We start from the raw sequence: 12,697 nt of genomic DNA, 5'->3' as shown, positions 1-12,697 counted from the left end.
ACTTTTAAAAATGTATTCAGATAAAAAGATTAAATAAAAAGGCCCTTGATCCACAAAAATCATAACAGATAGAATTAATTTTCTTTGCAATGTTCTTATAGTTTTTAAAATAAATTATTCTGATTGATGCAATCTGAAATGTTTGCTTCTCATTTTTTGTTTCCTTACTGTTGAACTGTTTGTTGGTCTTGTCTGAAAACTGGAACATCCATCCAATACCATTTAAGACCTTTTGTAATTCCTTATTATTACCACAGATTAACTAAAACTAAAATTTCCTTTTTCAAAAAATAAATGAAAGTGGCAAAGAAACTAAATCTAGGTAAGCAGTCATTTTTAAATTTAGTATTGAATCCGAGTATTTTCAAAACTTGAACTTCCACAAGGAACACAGAATGGTAGGAAACATTGAATACTTTTCCTTATTTAAAAGCTCAAATTAAACTACAACTACTTAACATAGTAAGAAAAATATTGTTGTATGAAATTAATCTAGTTTTCTTTTTACTCTTTTAAGGTGACCCATTGAATGAAAACCATGAGAGACTTATATTTTCATTATCCATTAAGAATCTAGTTATACTAATCAATCATTTTTTATAAAAAAACAAAACTGGGGCTACACTGGTAAAAGATAATAACAAAGGTCAATATTCCTGGAATTTGAAGTTGCCAGTAAGACCGAATGCATAAGCACTGTAATAAAGGCAACAAGTAAAGAGTCTGGAAATCAAGGCTTCTACTCAGTATTTCAAATTGCCTTAAAGCAAAGGGAGCTTCAGCTTCATAGTTCTAGGTCAAAGAGACTACACAGGCTGTTCATCACTTAAAGACGCCATGGTCTCTCTTTCCTGTTTTGTATTCTTATTGCCTAAAAGTAAAGTGGAAACTTTTAGAAATAAGTTTTAAAGTTCATTAAGAAAATATCTTAAGAACGTTTTTCATATAACTTCTTTTTTACATCACCTTGACACAAGATAATTTCATTAACATACAAAGGATTTGACAATACCATAAACATACACATTGTAACTACTTAATTTTAAAATAACATGGAGACATATCTATAATCATCACTAATAAACTGATAATTAACATATCAGTATTAATGAAAATAATAATTAAAAAGAATGTATGAATAAAAGGCAGAACTTAAATAGCAATGTCACCAATATGTCATTTATTAGAATGCAGTATACAACTAGAATACATCAAATGTATGATAAAAATGGTGTGATGCTGTTCATTACAACTCATATCTGACATCTGTCTTCAATAGAACAGAAAAATCAAACACAGAAACCTAAAAAAATACACATAGCTGCTTCTGAGAATGGGACTAAGAGGTCTAGGGTAGGAAGGAGACATTTTCATCATTATACCCCTTGTCTAAAGTGCATCTTAACTGTATGCATGTATAACTTTTTCAATGAAAAAATAATGAGCTAGTCAAAGAGATGAAAAAAATAAGAGTAAGGGATTTAAAAATAAACAATATAAAATAATTCTAATAGAAAGGTACAAGCTGTCAATAGAGAAAAAAAGAATGAAACAGTATCCAAACAAAAAGTGTTAACACTTTCTAACAGCTAACAGATGAAACAAATTTGACTTTGTATTCAATAGATTCCAATATTATTCTGTATCTGCCAATAGGAAGAGATTTTTCTATGAAGTAATAAATGCTTAATTTTTGTAATACATATTAAAAAATAAAAGTACTAACAGTTGATCGTCATCTTTAATGGCTAAATACTAAAGAGAAAAGAAAAACATATATAAAAATCAAAGTTTATTAAGACAAATACAGTTATTAGAAAACCCTACGTATTTTAATATTAGAAATGATTTTTAAGGCTGGCAATAGGCCATTTATTAAGAATAACAAACATAATGAAATTTCAATATAATAAAATCTAGAGACCGTTTTTCTTTTGTAGTAGTTGGATCTAATCTAGTTCATTTATCATGTACTAGTCAATAATCATAACATATATAAAGGTCAATAATTATTAAGCATAGGTATAAAGTGTTTATGCAATATCTATGTTTCTTATTTACATCTATGTTGACCCTATTAACACCCAACACTCCTGCTTATCCCTACTCTGAAGTACCTTAAAAGGCTATTTGAGTGTGGTGTGCAGGGTAGAAGTCTCCCTGAGACAGGTCAAAGAAATCCCAGAGCTTCACAAAACATTTGAATGAAGTTCTCAGTACCTTCAAAATTCTGTGGAAAGTTAATTTGTGGGACACAGAGCCACAAGCAAAAGGTACTTCATAGACACGGACAATAGTTTAGTGGTTGCCAGAGGGTAAGGGGGGTGGGGGGGGGGAGGTGAGGGTAAGGGGGATCGAATATATGGTGATGGAAGAACTGACTCTGGGTGATGAACACACAATGGGATTTATAGATGATGTAATACAGAATTGTACACCTGAAATCTATGTAATTTTACTAACAATTGTCACCCCAATAAATTTAATTTAAAAAAAAAAAAAAAAGGTACTTCATGCTACATAACTAGAAGAGCTCTAAAGATGAACTAATTCAAGATTCATCATTTCAACTGACTCATATCTAAACATGGTGGGGTGATGAGAAAGATAGATTTAAGGGTGGATATCTTACTGTCCAACCTTGGTTCCTCAATAGCTGCATAATCTGCGACCAGTCACTTACCATTTGAAGTCTTTCGTATTGTATAAATTGAGTTCCTGGGAAAAATCATGTAAGTTGTATAAAACTTAAAGTACAAGATGGGTACCAATCATTAAAACTTAGGTGTCTTTTCCTTGTCTATAAGACTGGTTAGTTGTAGAAGCAAAAACATAATCTATACAAAGGGGTCTCAACCCTGACTGCATATTAGAATAACCTGGGAATTTTAACATTAAATATAGAAGTAGTTTAAATTTGATTTAAAGTGGAACTGCTTGGGTCCCACACCAAACAGGTAGACGGAATCTCTCAGGGTGTGGCCCAGGCTCTGCAGGTAACCCTAACATGCAGCTCAGGTTGAACACATCTGCCATAACCTCCTAATTATTGCAAAGCCCATTCTAAATGATTTTTAAAATATCTCTGGACTATCTAAAACTGTTCTCAAGAGTTAGTATCGACAAATCATTTTGGATGAAACTAAGTATTTACCACAAGAGGAAGTAATCAAACAATTATTTGGTTTCTATGAAACAAGTATAAAGTTTCTCATAGTGAGAACTAAAATATATATGTAAAAACACCTTTCAAAAATTTACAGTGTTACTATATTACTAATTTTAGTTGTGTAAAAGTAGGCATCTTTGGCAAGATTTATAAATAACTTGTAAGAATGCAGAAACAAGCAATACCGTGTTTCCCTGAAAATAAGACCTAGCCGGACAATCAGCTCTAATGTGTCTTTTGGAGCAAAAATTAATATAAGGCCCGATATTATATGATATCATTATTATATTATATTATACCCAGTCTTATAAGACTGGTCTTATATTAAATTTTGCTCAAAAAGATGCATTAGAACTGATTGTCCGGCTAGATCTTATTTTCGGGGAAACACAGTAGGTGAAAAGTAGACCAGGATAGGTTTCATTCTTTTTCTCATGAACACCGTCAGGTATAAAGTAGAGACATAAAATAGTGCAAAGGTAGATAAAGGAAAGAGGAGAAAAAGGAATCAGCAAAATAATACGTAATCATTAGCTAAATAAGGAAAATTGATCTAATGCAGTGCCACTTATTAAAATATAATTAATTTCTTATGGTTTCTTCATCCTATTATATCACACTAAAAATGCATATTAAAGAAAGACAAACACTGTCAAATGTTTACTGAATCTTGCCACGTTAGCTTAACCATCCTGAAGCTGGCTGGCTGAATCTAAGACTAGAGAATTGTTCTCTGTTCTCTAGGTTTGGAAAAGGCCTCATGATCCTCTCAACCACAAGGTTGCCAGTTCGACTCCCGCAAGGGATAGTGGGCTGCGCCCCCTGCAACTAGCAGCAGCGACCGGACCTGGAGCTGAGCTGTGCCCTCCACAACTAAGACTGAAAGGACAACAACTTGACTTGAAAAAAAGTCCTGGAAGTACACACTGTTCCCCAATGAGGTCCTGTTCCCCTTCCCCAATAAAATCTTTAAAAAAAAGGCCTCATGAAGCAAGTCTTGAAATTTACTAGAAAGTTTAGGTTCCAGTCCCTCAATTTCTTCTTGGCTCATGGATAATAAAAGTCCTGTTTTTATTACACTTGAATCTTAGAAATATGTTTACATGAAATCTCAAAGTGTTGGTTTAAACAGTTACAGAGAATGGACCCAAACCCCTATGCATCTAAAATATCAAAATATGAAGAACAGACGTCACAATCAGTTCATTTACGAATTTCCATTCAGCAGGCTGAAAATATTCAAGTCTAGCATGCCCAGAGCAACTTATGACTGTATCTCACACATCTACACTGGCACACTAAAAAAAAGATTAAGTCCCTACCAAAGCAAATTCAATAAACTGAGAAAAAATATGTGCTCAACTATAACATAATAGAGAATACTTTTAAAAGCTAATTTAAACAACTTCAGATCTTGATCCAGATTCATTTTAACGCAATCATTTCCCCTGGAAGCCATTTTCACCAGCTTTTTCATTCCACTTCATATTTATTTGTGAAGTACCTGAAGATACTCTGGGACCAGCACTGTGATCAAGACACATAAATATTTACTGAACTAAATGAAGAATGGCCAATGTAACAATGCTTCTGTTGCCAGTTCAGAAATGACATGCACAATTTCATGGGTGTGGGATGTGTCTCGTGCACTGCTGTGTCCTCCACAGCTGGCAGCGGCAAATAGAATAACTACTTTTTGAAAGAATAATAAAGTACATAAATATAGCTATGGTCCCAAGTTTAAAAGATTCACAACTAAGACTGAAGCAAACCGTACATACAAAGCATAAAAATGTATATGTTTTATGTCTTGATTTAAAAATATACTAGCAAAAAATCATTAAGTATATGTCAAATCTACTTTATCTGTATTATCACAGAATGAGGCATTCCACAGAAGTTCAGTCTTACAGGTAAATACATTCAATTCAAAATAAATCTCATTAATTTTAGCTGTTTGATAGAAATCTTCTAAAATGCAACACGTATTTTCCTTTATGTACCTACGAAAGGTCTCCTGACTTCAAGTCAACTATCATCTCTATAAACAGGTGAGTACCGTTGACCCTTGAACAACATGGGGTTGAACTGCACAGATCCATTTATATGTGAATTTTTACAAATAAATATATATGTATCGTGTTCCCCTGAAAATAAGACCGGGTCTTACATTAATTTTTGCTCAGAAGACACATTAGGGCTTATGTTCAGGAGATGTCATCCTGAAAAATGATGCTAGCGCTTATTTTCCGGTTAGGCCTTATTTTCAAGGAAACATGGTAGTCAGCCTTCCTATCTCTGGGTTTCACATCCGTGGATTCAACCAACCTCAGATTGAAAACAGTATTTTTGATCCACAGGTGAAAATCCTCAGATGCGGATGGCAAACTATGCATTGTTCTATGCCATTTCATATAAGGGACTTGAGTATCTGCAGCCTTTGTTATCTGCAGGGTTCTGGAACCAATTCTCTGCAGATACCAAGGGGCTGTATGTAAGTTTTTGGGGAGTCAAAAGTTACATGTCGATTTTCAACTGCACAGGAGGTCAGTGCCCCTAACCCCCACGTTGTTCATGGGTTAACTGCATTATGCAAAAATGGAGGTATTCTCAGGGATCAACAAAGTTATTCTTGAAGTAGGGAAGCAACTAGATAAAACGGAAGAGGGAGAGAAGAAAAATCTTTCAAAGCTTGATTCTTTTGGATTTTTTAACCCTATGAATGAATATATTACCTATCACAAAATATAATTAAAGAGAGAGAAGACAGATTGATGTTCAGGTTTCTTCCTTGAGTAATTTTTGGATGAAAAAAAGTACCTTTCATCAAAATAAGAAACAGAGGAAGAAGAAAATTTGAACTGCTTTGTCTTCTGTGGGATAGGGTAAGAGAGGATAACTTGAGTTGGAGACAGGTTCAACTTTTGGAATCTTGTGCACCATACATCTAAATATTGTTAGCGTAGCCTAGAAGATTCAAGAGTGTGCAGAGCTTGGCAGACAGACTTTGGTGCTAGAAACCTGTGAATCCTCTGCATGTGGATGTTACCGTGTTTCACCGAAAATAAGACCTAGCTGGACCATCAGCTCTAACGCGTCTTTTAGAGCAAAAAATAATATAAGACCCCGTATTATATTGTATTGACCAGGTCTTATTTTAATATAAGACCTGGTCTTATATTATATTAAAATAAGGCCGGATCTTATATTAATTTTGTTCCAAAGGACGCATTACAGCTGATGGTCTGGCTAGGTCTTACTTTCAGGGAAACACAGTACTTGAAGACAGAAGGAAGATTTACCCTTCACTTGCATAAGCCAAAGATGCTTCCATAAAAGGACAGGGAAAGTGCTTATAAAGGCAATGTAAAGAGATCTGAAATCCAGGGAAAGATATTTGAAAGCCACAGGTGTAGAAGGGTAGATGGGCTAACCCTGCAGGAGCCACCCAGAGACAATGGGAAGGTAGGTTCCAGAAGGGCCCAACAACTCCAGCAGGCCAAGTAGCTCTTCCAATGCAAGTCAACCTCTAGCTTTAATCTGAGGTTCTCAGTCCAACATCCAAGCCAGCCTAGGTAAGACTATATGAGAAAAGAAAGACAATTCTGTAGGTACCAGCTCCTACACTGGGAGATAGAGGTTAACAAATTATTTTACACAGAGACAATTTCAGGAAGATTTAGTAATTTTCTGAAATTACAATTGATACTCATTATTTGTGGTAGTTTATGTTCTATAAAGTCCAGCAAAAACTTAATTAGCAAATGCTGAACCATTGTTACTAGGGGAATATGTACATATGTACATATCTGAAATAGAGTATAATCTTAAATCCTAAAACCTCATCCTGGTAGAGTCTATTTTGTTTATTTTACCAAAGAGAAAACGAATTTCAGAAGTGTTGAGTGATTTGCGTGAGGTTGTCCCATTAGTGGGGTCAGAAATGGACCTAAGAGCCAGAGTTTCTTGCACTTCACTGCCCACTGTCTCCATCCTGTGACTATCTCTGTAAAACAGATGAAACAAGAGGGCAGAGCTTCACCTTGTTCCACCCCTGCTAGGGAGACACATGCTCACAGACAGATTCAAACTGTTCACTCCTCTGCACATGTGCACGAATGACCTCGAAATCCCCAGAGTGTTGTTTGAGGGTTACAAATAAATTTTAGCAAGCAGGCAAATCTGCAAATAATATGGGTCGACTATATTTGGTACATGGATGATCCAAGTTGGGGAAAGTTAATCCCTAAGATAAAAACGCAAGATGCACAGAGAACCACCTAAGATTTTTTATGTCACTGAGGGAATTGCCTTATAACTTCTAAGAATAATATGTGGAAATAATAACCAGAAAAAAATACTATGAAGACTCTGTGAATTTTGTAGAACTTACACTATTTCCTAATACTTTTTTATTTACTATTTGTTGCTCTGTACTTATTAGCAGCAATACCCACAAACACAAAGCATCTGGGTATTGACTTTCAGATAGCAGCAATAAAGGAGATGGTTGAGAGTAAGGCTTTCTACTCCACAACCAGAAATAAAGAGCAGAAAAAACCCTATGATACAGAATAGTGGTGGCGACTCAATACAGGATATATAGGCAGAAGAAAACAGACACAAAAGCCTAACCAGGACTAAGAAACAATAGTTTAAACAGTGAGAAACTTTATCAATTTCAGAAAATGTTGAGTAGCCTAAATAAAAGGGTTCTTTTCAAAACAGATTTGTTCAGAGCCCAAAATAAAGCACATATCAAGAACAGCATTTGTAATTCCTAAAAATAAAAAATAAAATTTCCTCCTTTTACCCCACCCGCCAGAAAAGGAGGATAGAGGACAGAGGGAAAACTGAGGATCGGTTTAATGTAGAAAATACAATCTATCTTAAAGAGAACCCTGGAAACTTGCAGAACGTGCTTTGTCTTACCAAAAAGAATGGGGGTGGGGGTGCAGAACGGGAAATCTCCCTGATTCTCTGGCCTGAAGTGACCCAAGAGAGTTTTTTAAAAGAGCATGAAAAAAATATTTGAAAATCATATTTCTGATAAAGGGATTGTATCCAAAATATATAAAGAACATTTACAGTTCAATAACAATACTAACAATTTAATTTAAAAATGGGGGAAAGATTTGAATAATATATAAAGAACACTTACAACTCAATAATAAGAATACTAACAACTTAACTAAAAAATAGGGGAAAGCTCTGGATAGGCATTTCACCAAAGAAGACATAGGAATAACCAAAAAGCACAGGCACAGATGTTCCACATAACTAGTCAGGAGGGAAATGCAAGTTAAAACCAGAAAGAGCTATCACTTTATACCCACTGAGATGGCTATTAAAAAGAAAATAACAAGCATCAGTGAGGATGTGGAAAAACTGGACCCTCATACATTGTCGGTGGGAACATAAAATAGTGCAACCATTTTTAAAAAGTTTGGCAAATTCTTTAAAAATTAAACATAAACTTAACATATAGCCCAATAATTCCACTCCTAGAAATCCACCCAAAAGAAATTAATATGGATGTCCACACAGAAATTTATATATGAATATTCATGGCAGAATCATTCATAGCAGCCAGAAAGTGGTGAATAAACAAAACGTGCTATGCCCTTATAATGGACTATTCTTCAGCCATAAAGAGGAATGAAGTGCCACAATTACGCACTACAGCATGCATGAACCTTGAAAACGTAACACTAAGTGAAAGAAACCATACACAAAAGACCATATATTGTATGCTTGTATTTGTAAGAAATGTACAGAAAAGGCCAATCTGTAGTAACAGAAAGGAGATGAGTATTGGGCTGGGGAAGAAACAGGGAGTGGATGCAACTGAGCTTGGGGGATCTTTTTGGAATGATGGGAGTGTTCTCAAATTGGATTATAATAATGCTTGCACAACTCTGCAATTTACTAAACTCACTGAATTGAGGGGGGCTAAAATGAAAGAAAACAGGAGTATCTGAAGTCAAAGGCAATACAAGGATAGCTAAATGAGGACCATTTAATGTCCTGCGATAAAGAGAGGAAGAAAAAAGCATAGCGACCAAACATGATGGCATCATATAGCTTAACTAATTAGCCCTTTAGGACAATACAGCAGTTGTTGGTATTTATATATGATGGCAATTTCCCGTTAAGCACACAAGCTTATTGTTTCACCTTAGGAAATAATATTGTAGTGCCGAGCCAGTGGTACACTTACTGTTGGAATGACTCTGGCAATCTATTAACTGAGGAATTAGGCAAGACACTAAGAAAGTCAGTAAGTTGGATAAACCTTGATATTATAGGTTGTATAAGAAACCTACAATTTTTGTATGATGAGTTATGCAAGAAAATGGAAGTGAATCCCTAAGCAAGGACCAGAATGGAGAACCATTCCTACCTGGGGCAGAAAGATTATCAAGAGTAACTTGCCTTCATGGTTCTGATAATGTAACTCAACTCTGCGAGTACAGGAGTTGGAGGCTTCTTTTCTGGTACCCTATTTTTCAATGGGATTCCCCTAGGTATGAGAAGACAGTACTGAGAGGGGAAATCAATTAAATACAAGATTCTTTATGAAAATCCTTAGTTCTCTCAGGGAGACTCTCGGGGAGAAACGAGTACAACAAGAAGAATTTATCTTCAATTTGAAACTAAGCTGTCTAAACAAGGTGATCCATTTTCTAGGTCCTGGGCAAAAATAAATTCCATTTATGAGTAACTGCTTTAAATGTACTTTAATCAAAAGAAATTTCCTGAAGTTAAGATAAATCTAACTTCCTCTCAGTGAACAACAAAAGCTCCCTCAAGATGGTAACCCAACCTCTACAGGTGTGTTTCTGGAGTGGCATGGAAATTCCTCAAAGAATATTTTCCTTATCTGTATCATCAAAGCACAGATGCCCTGCTTTCCCTGCCTCAGCCTGGATTCCTCCAGATTATACTGAGCATGTCCTCAGATGAGAACCACTGCCGATGGTGAGCACCTGTCACACCCATCTTATGACTGGCAGAGAAACATGGCTAGGAGCCATGGTGTTATATTTGTAGTTACTTAATAAAGCGTGAACTTCTGTTAGTAAGTTACGGTGAAGCAACAGAATCAAATCTGATTCACTATACTCAGATAATTATAGGGAGCACGTAAACCTTCTTTGGATCTAGTTCTAAGTGATTTTTATGGATGTATCCTCTCTTCCTTGATTTAAACGTTCTCAAAACAAAAAACAAAAAAAAAGAGGGGCAGGGGAAAAAAGATTAAGCTCCCTCAGCAGCTGGGTAGATCCAAGATTTATTAGCCGTCATCATGCAATCCTAGTTGTACAGACTGTTGTTTCTCCCTTCCCTTCTTCCCCCTACCCCAACCTGTAGGGAATTCTTACGTTTATTTGAGCCAACCTGATGACATGTGCTGGGGCGCAAGATCTCAAATGCTCCCCTCCTTTTCCTTCTTTAAAATGCTTTTATTTTATCTTTCCCACAAAACAACTATTCCCATCGAAAGAGGAGGAACTATGTCTTGGTGTTGACTGTGCAGGATCACACACAGCACACCCAGGAACAATGCCTGGTGCTCACAGTCACACATGGAACACAGACCCAGGACTCCTGCAGCCTGTAACAGGAAGAAAGCATCTAGTGCACTGCGGATCATTTGCACAAGAGTCTGCTTCCCTACACTGCTCTCCGGTGTGGATTAAAGGATTAAAGGACATTCAAGATACAGTGACGGTTGAGGTCACCCTACAGATGCACATGGGCAAAGTAATCTAATCTCTTGAAAACTGACACTAAGAAATGTAGTTTAAGGGAGCAATCTCACTGCTAGCAAGATTGCTAATTATGACCTTCTCCCTGGCCAGAGCTTTGGTTAGACTGACCTCCCTCAGCAAGAGCCGGTTGACAGGGTTGGAGAAGTGCAAGACAGGATAACAGGTGCTCTGAGGCTGGCCAGAGATGGTACGAAGCCTGGACTCCAGCCTAAAGTTGCCAGAGCTGGTGAAGAAATGCACTGGTTCAAGGAGGGTAACTCTCACTTTTGAAATTAGCTCTCCCTAGCCCTTGCCCCCCCAACTAAGTTCCTTTGATTTGGAAACTGTCTGAAAACCTACAGATTCCTTTTTCAAAGAAGCACTAGTGATAGAAGTGATAGATGCCTAGGGTTCCCAATCTGTTGAGAAATTCCTGTCTCCTGACAGCAGGAGAACCAAATCTAAATATAACCTGCTAAATATCTTTCTTGGTAAAAAATAATAATTTGTTACCAGTTTTGAGTAGTTATTACATATCAGGAACTGACTCACTTGTGAGAGAAAAGTGTTTTCTTTTTTTTTAACAAAATAGATTGCAGGTTCCACAATTAGGGGAGAAAGTAAGACGCCAGTGTGTAGGAGAGAAAATTTCAAGACTAAAAATGCCTTAAATGTCATATGTGACCACATATTTACTGTCCAAACTGGGACACTTTGGGAGAGAAAAGGACGTATTAATACTGATGCTAGGACTATAGGGATAAACTAGGACTGTTCCAGCACAATGGGACATAATTATCCTACTATAGTCACTTCTCTATTTAAAATCTTTCAGTGATTCCCCATCACTTAGGAGTAAATTTTAAGCCAGTTTCATCTCTACAACTTGGGCATATATCTTAACTATAGTATCACATTGGATGAGAACTGCTGGTTTTTGTCTCTCTGCCCCCACCAGTCTGTGAACTTAAGGGCAAGAATCTATGTTATGGGTCTTAATGCTCTCCCTTAACGCTTGCCACACGGCAGCACTCAGTAAATCAGTCAATACTAAGTGGCTTGGTGAAATTCATGGTTGTTCATCCTCCATCCAACATCATGTCTTACAGATTTTCCTTCAGCCATGCTTTTTCCATTCATATTCCATGTTCTCCAGCTGTTACTTCCTCGTTATGTGACTTTAGGTTTAATCTCTCTATGCCTTGGTTTAACTCACCTATACATATGGGAATCATAACACTTTGTACTTCATAGGATCCTTAGCAACGTTAAATGAGTTACTCTATATTAAAGTGCTTTAAATAATGCCTAGCCCTTGTAGTAATCACCCAGTAAGCTTCTCAAAGGCTTTGTCCCTCTTGATCACTGCTATATACTCACACCAGAAATAATGCCTGGCAGGACAAACAATAAGTATGCTGAAAGTTTAATGACATATACTTCTCTCTTCTGTTTTTTTTTCTTTCAACCCTTTGCTTTGCCCCACCAGTGCCACATCCTCTGCATCCCACATACTCCTGTATCTTTAACAAAAACCTGGCAGCATTCCCTTTAAAACGGGACACTGATAACTATCAAATTCTATGCCAGCAGTTAGAATACTTTACCTGAAACATATTATACTCCTGAGTCTCCTGCCTACCAGCTGTTCAATTTTAAGTACACACAATGACTGGGGGCTGGAAAATAGTTCCAAGAGCCTTTTAAGTCTAGGATTGAATGCAGAAGGCAACTATCACGCTCAGAGCTGAGAATAAGAAAAGATGACTACTAC

At 36.4% G+C, this 12,697-nt stretch overlaps 1 protein-coding gene across 5 annotated transcripts in view; it reads right to left on the bottom strand.

The window, feature by feature from the left end:
• Positions 1–12,697, bottom strand: part of PCMTD1 (protein-L-isoaspartate (D-aspartate) O-methyltransferase domain containing 1) — a 70,596-nt gene that overhangs the window by 24,950 nt on the left and 32,949 nt on the right. The window lies entirely within an intron of this gene.

This window comes from Rhinolophus sinicus, chromosome 7 (genome assembly GCF_057876585.1).
Source record: "Rhinolophus sinicus isolate RSI-liver-muscle chromosome 7, RSI-T2T, whole genome shotgun sequence".
In the NCBI taxonomy this organism is placed as follows: domain Eukaryota; kingdom Metazoa; phylum Chordata; class Mammalia; order Chiroptera; family Rhinolophidae; genus Rhinolophus; species Rhinolophus sinicus.
The sequence above is the reverse complement of the archived record's forward strand: the minus strand, read 5'-3'. Positions and strand labels throughout refer to the sequence as shown.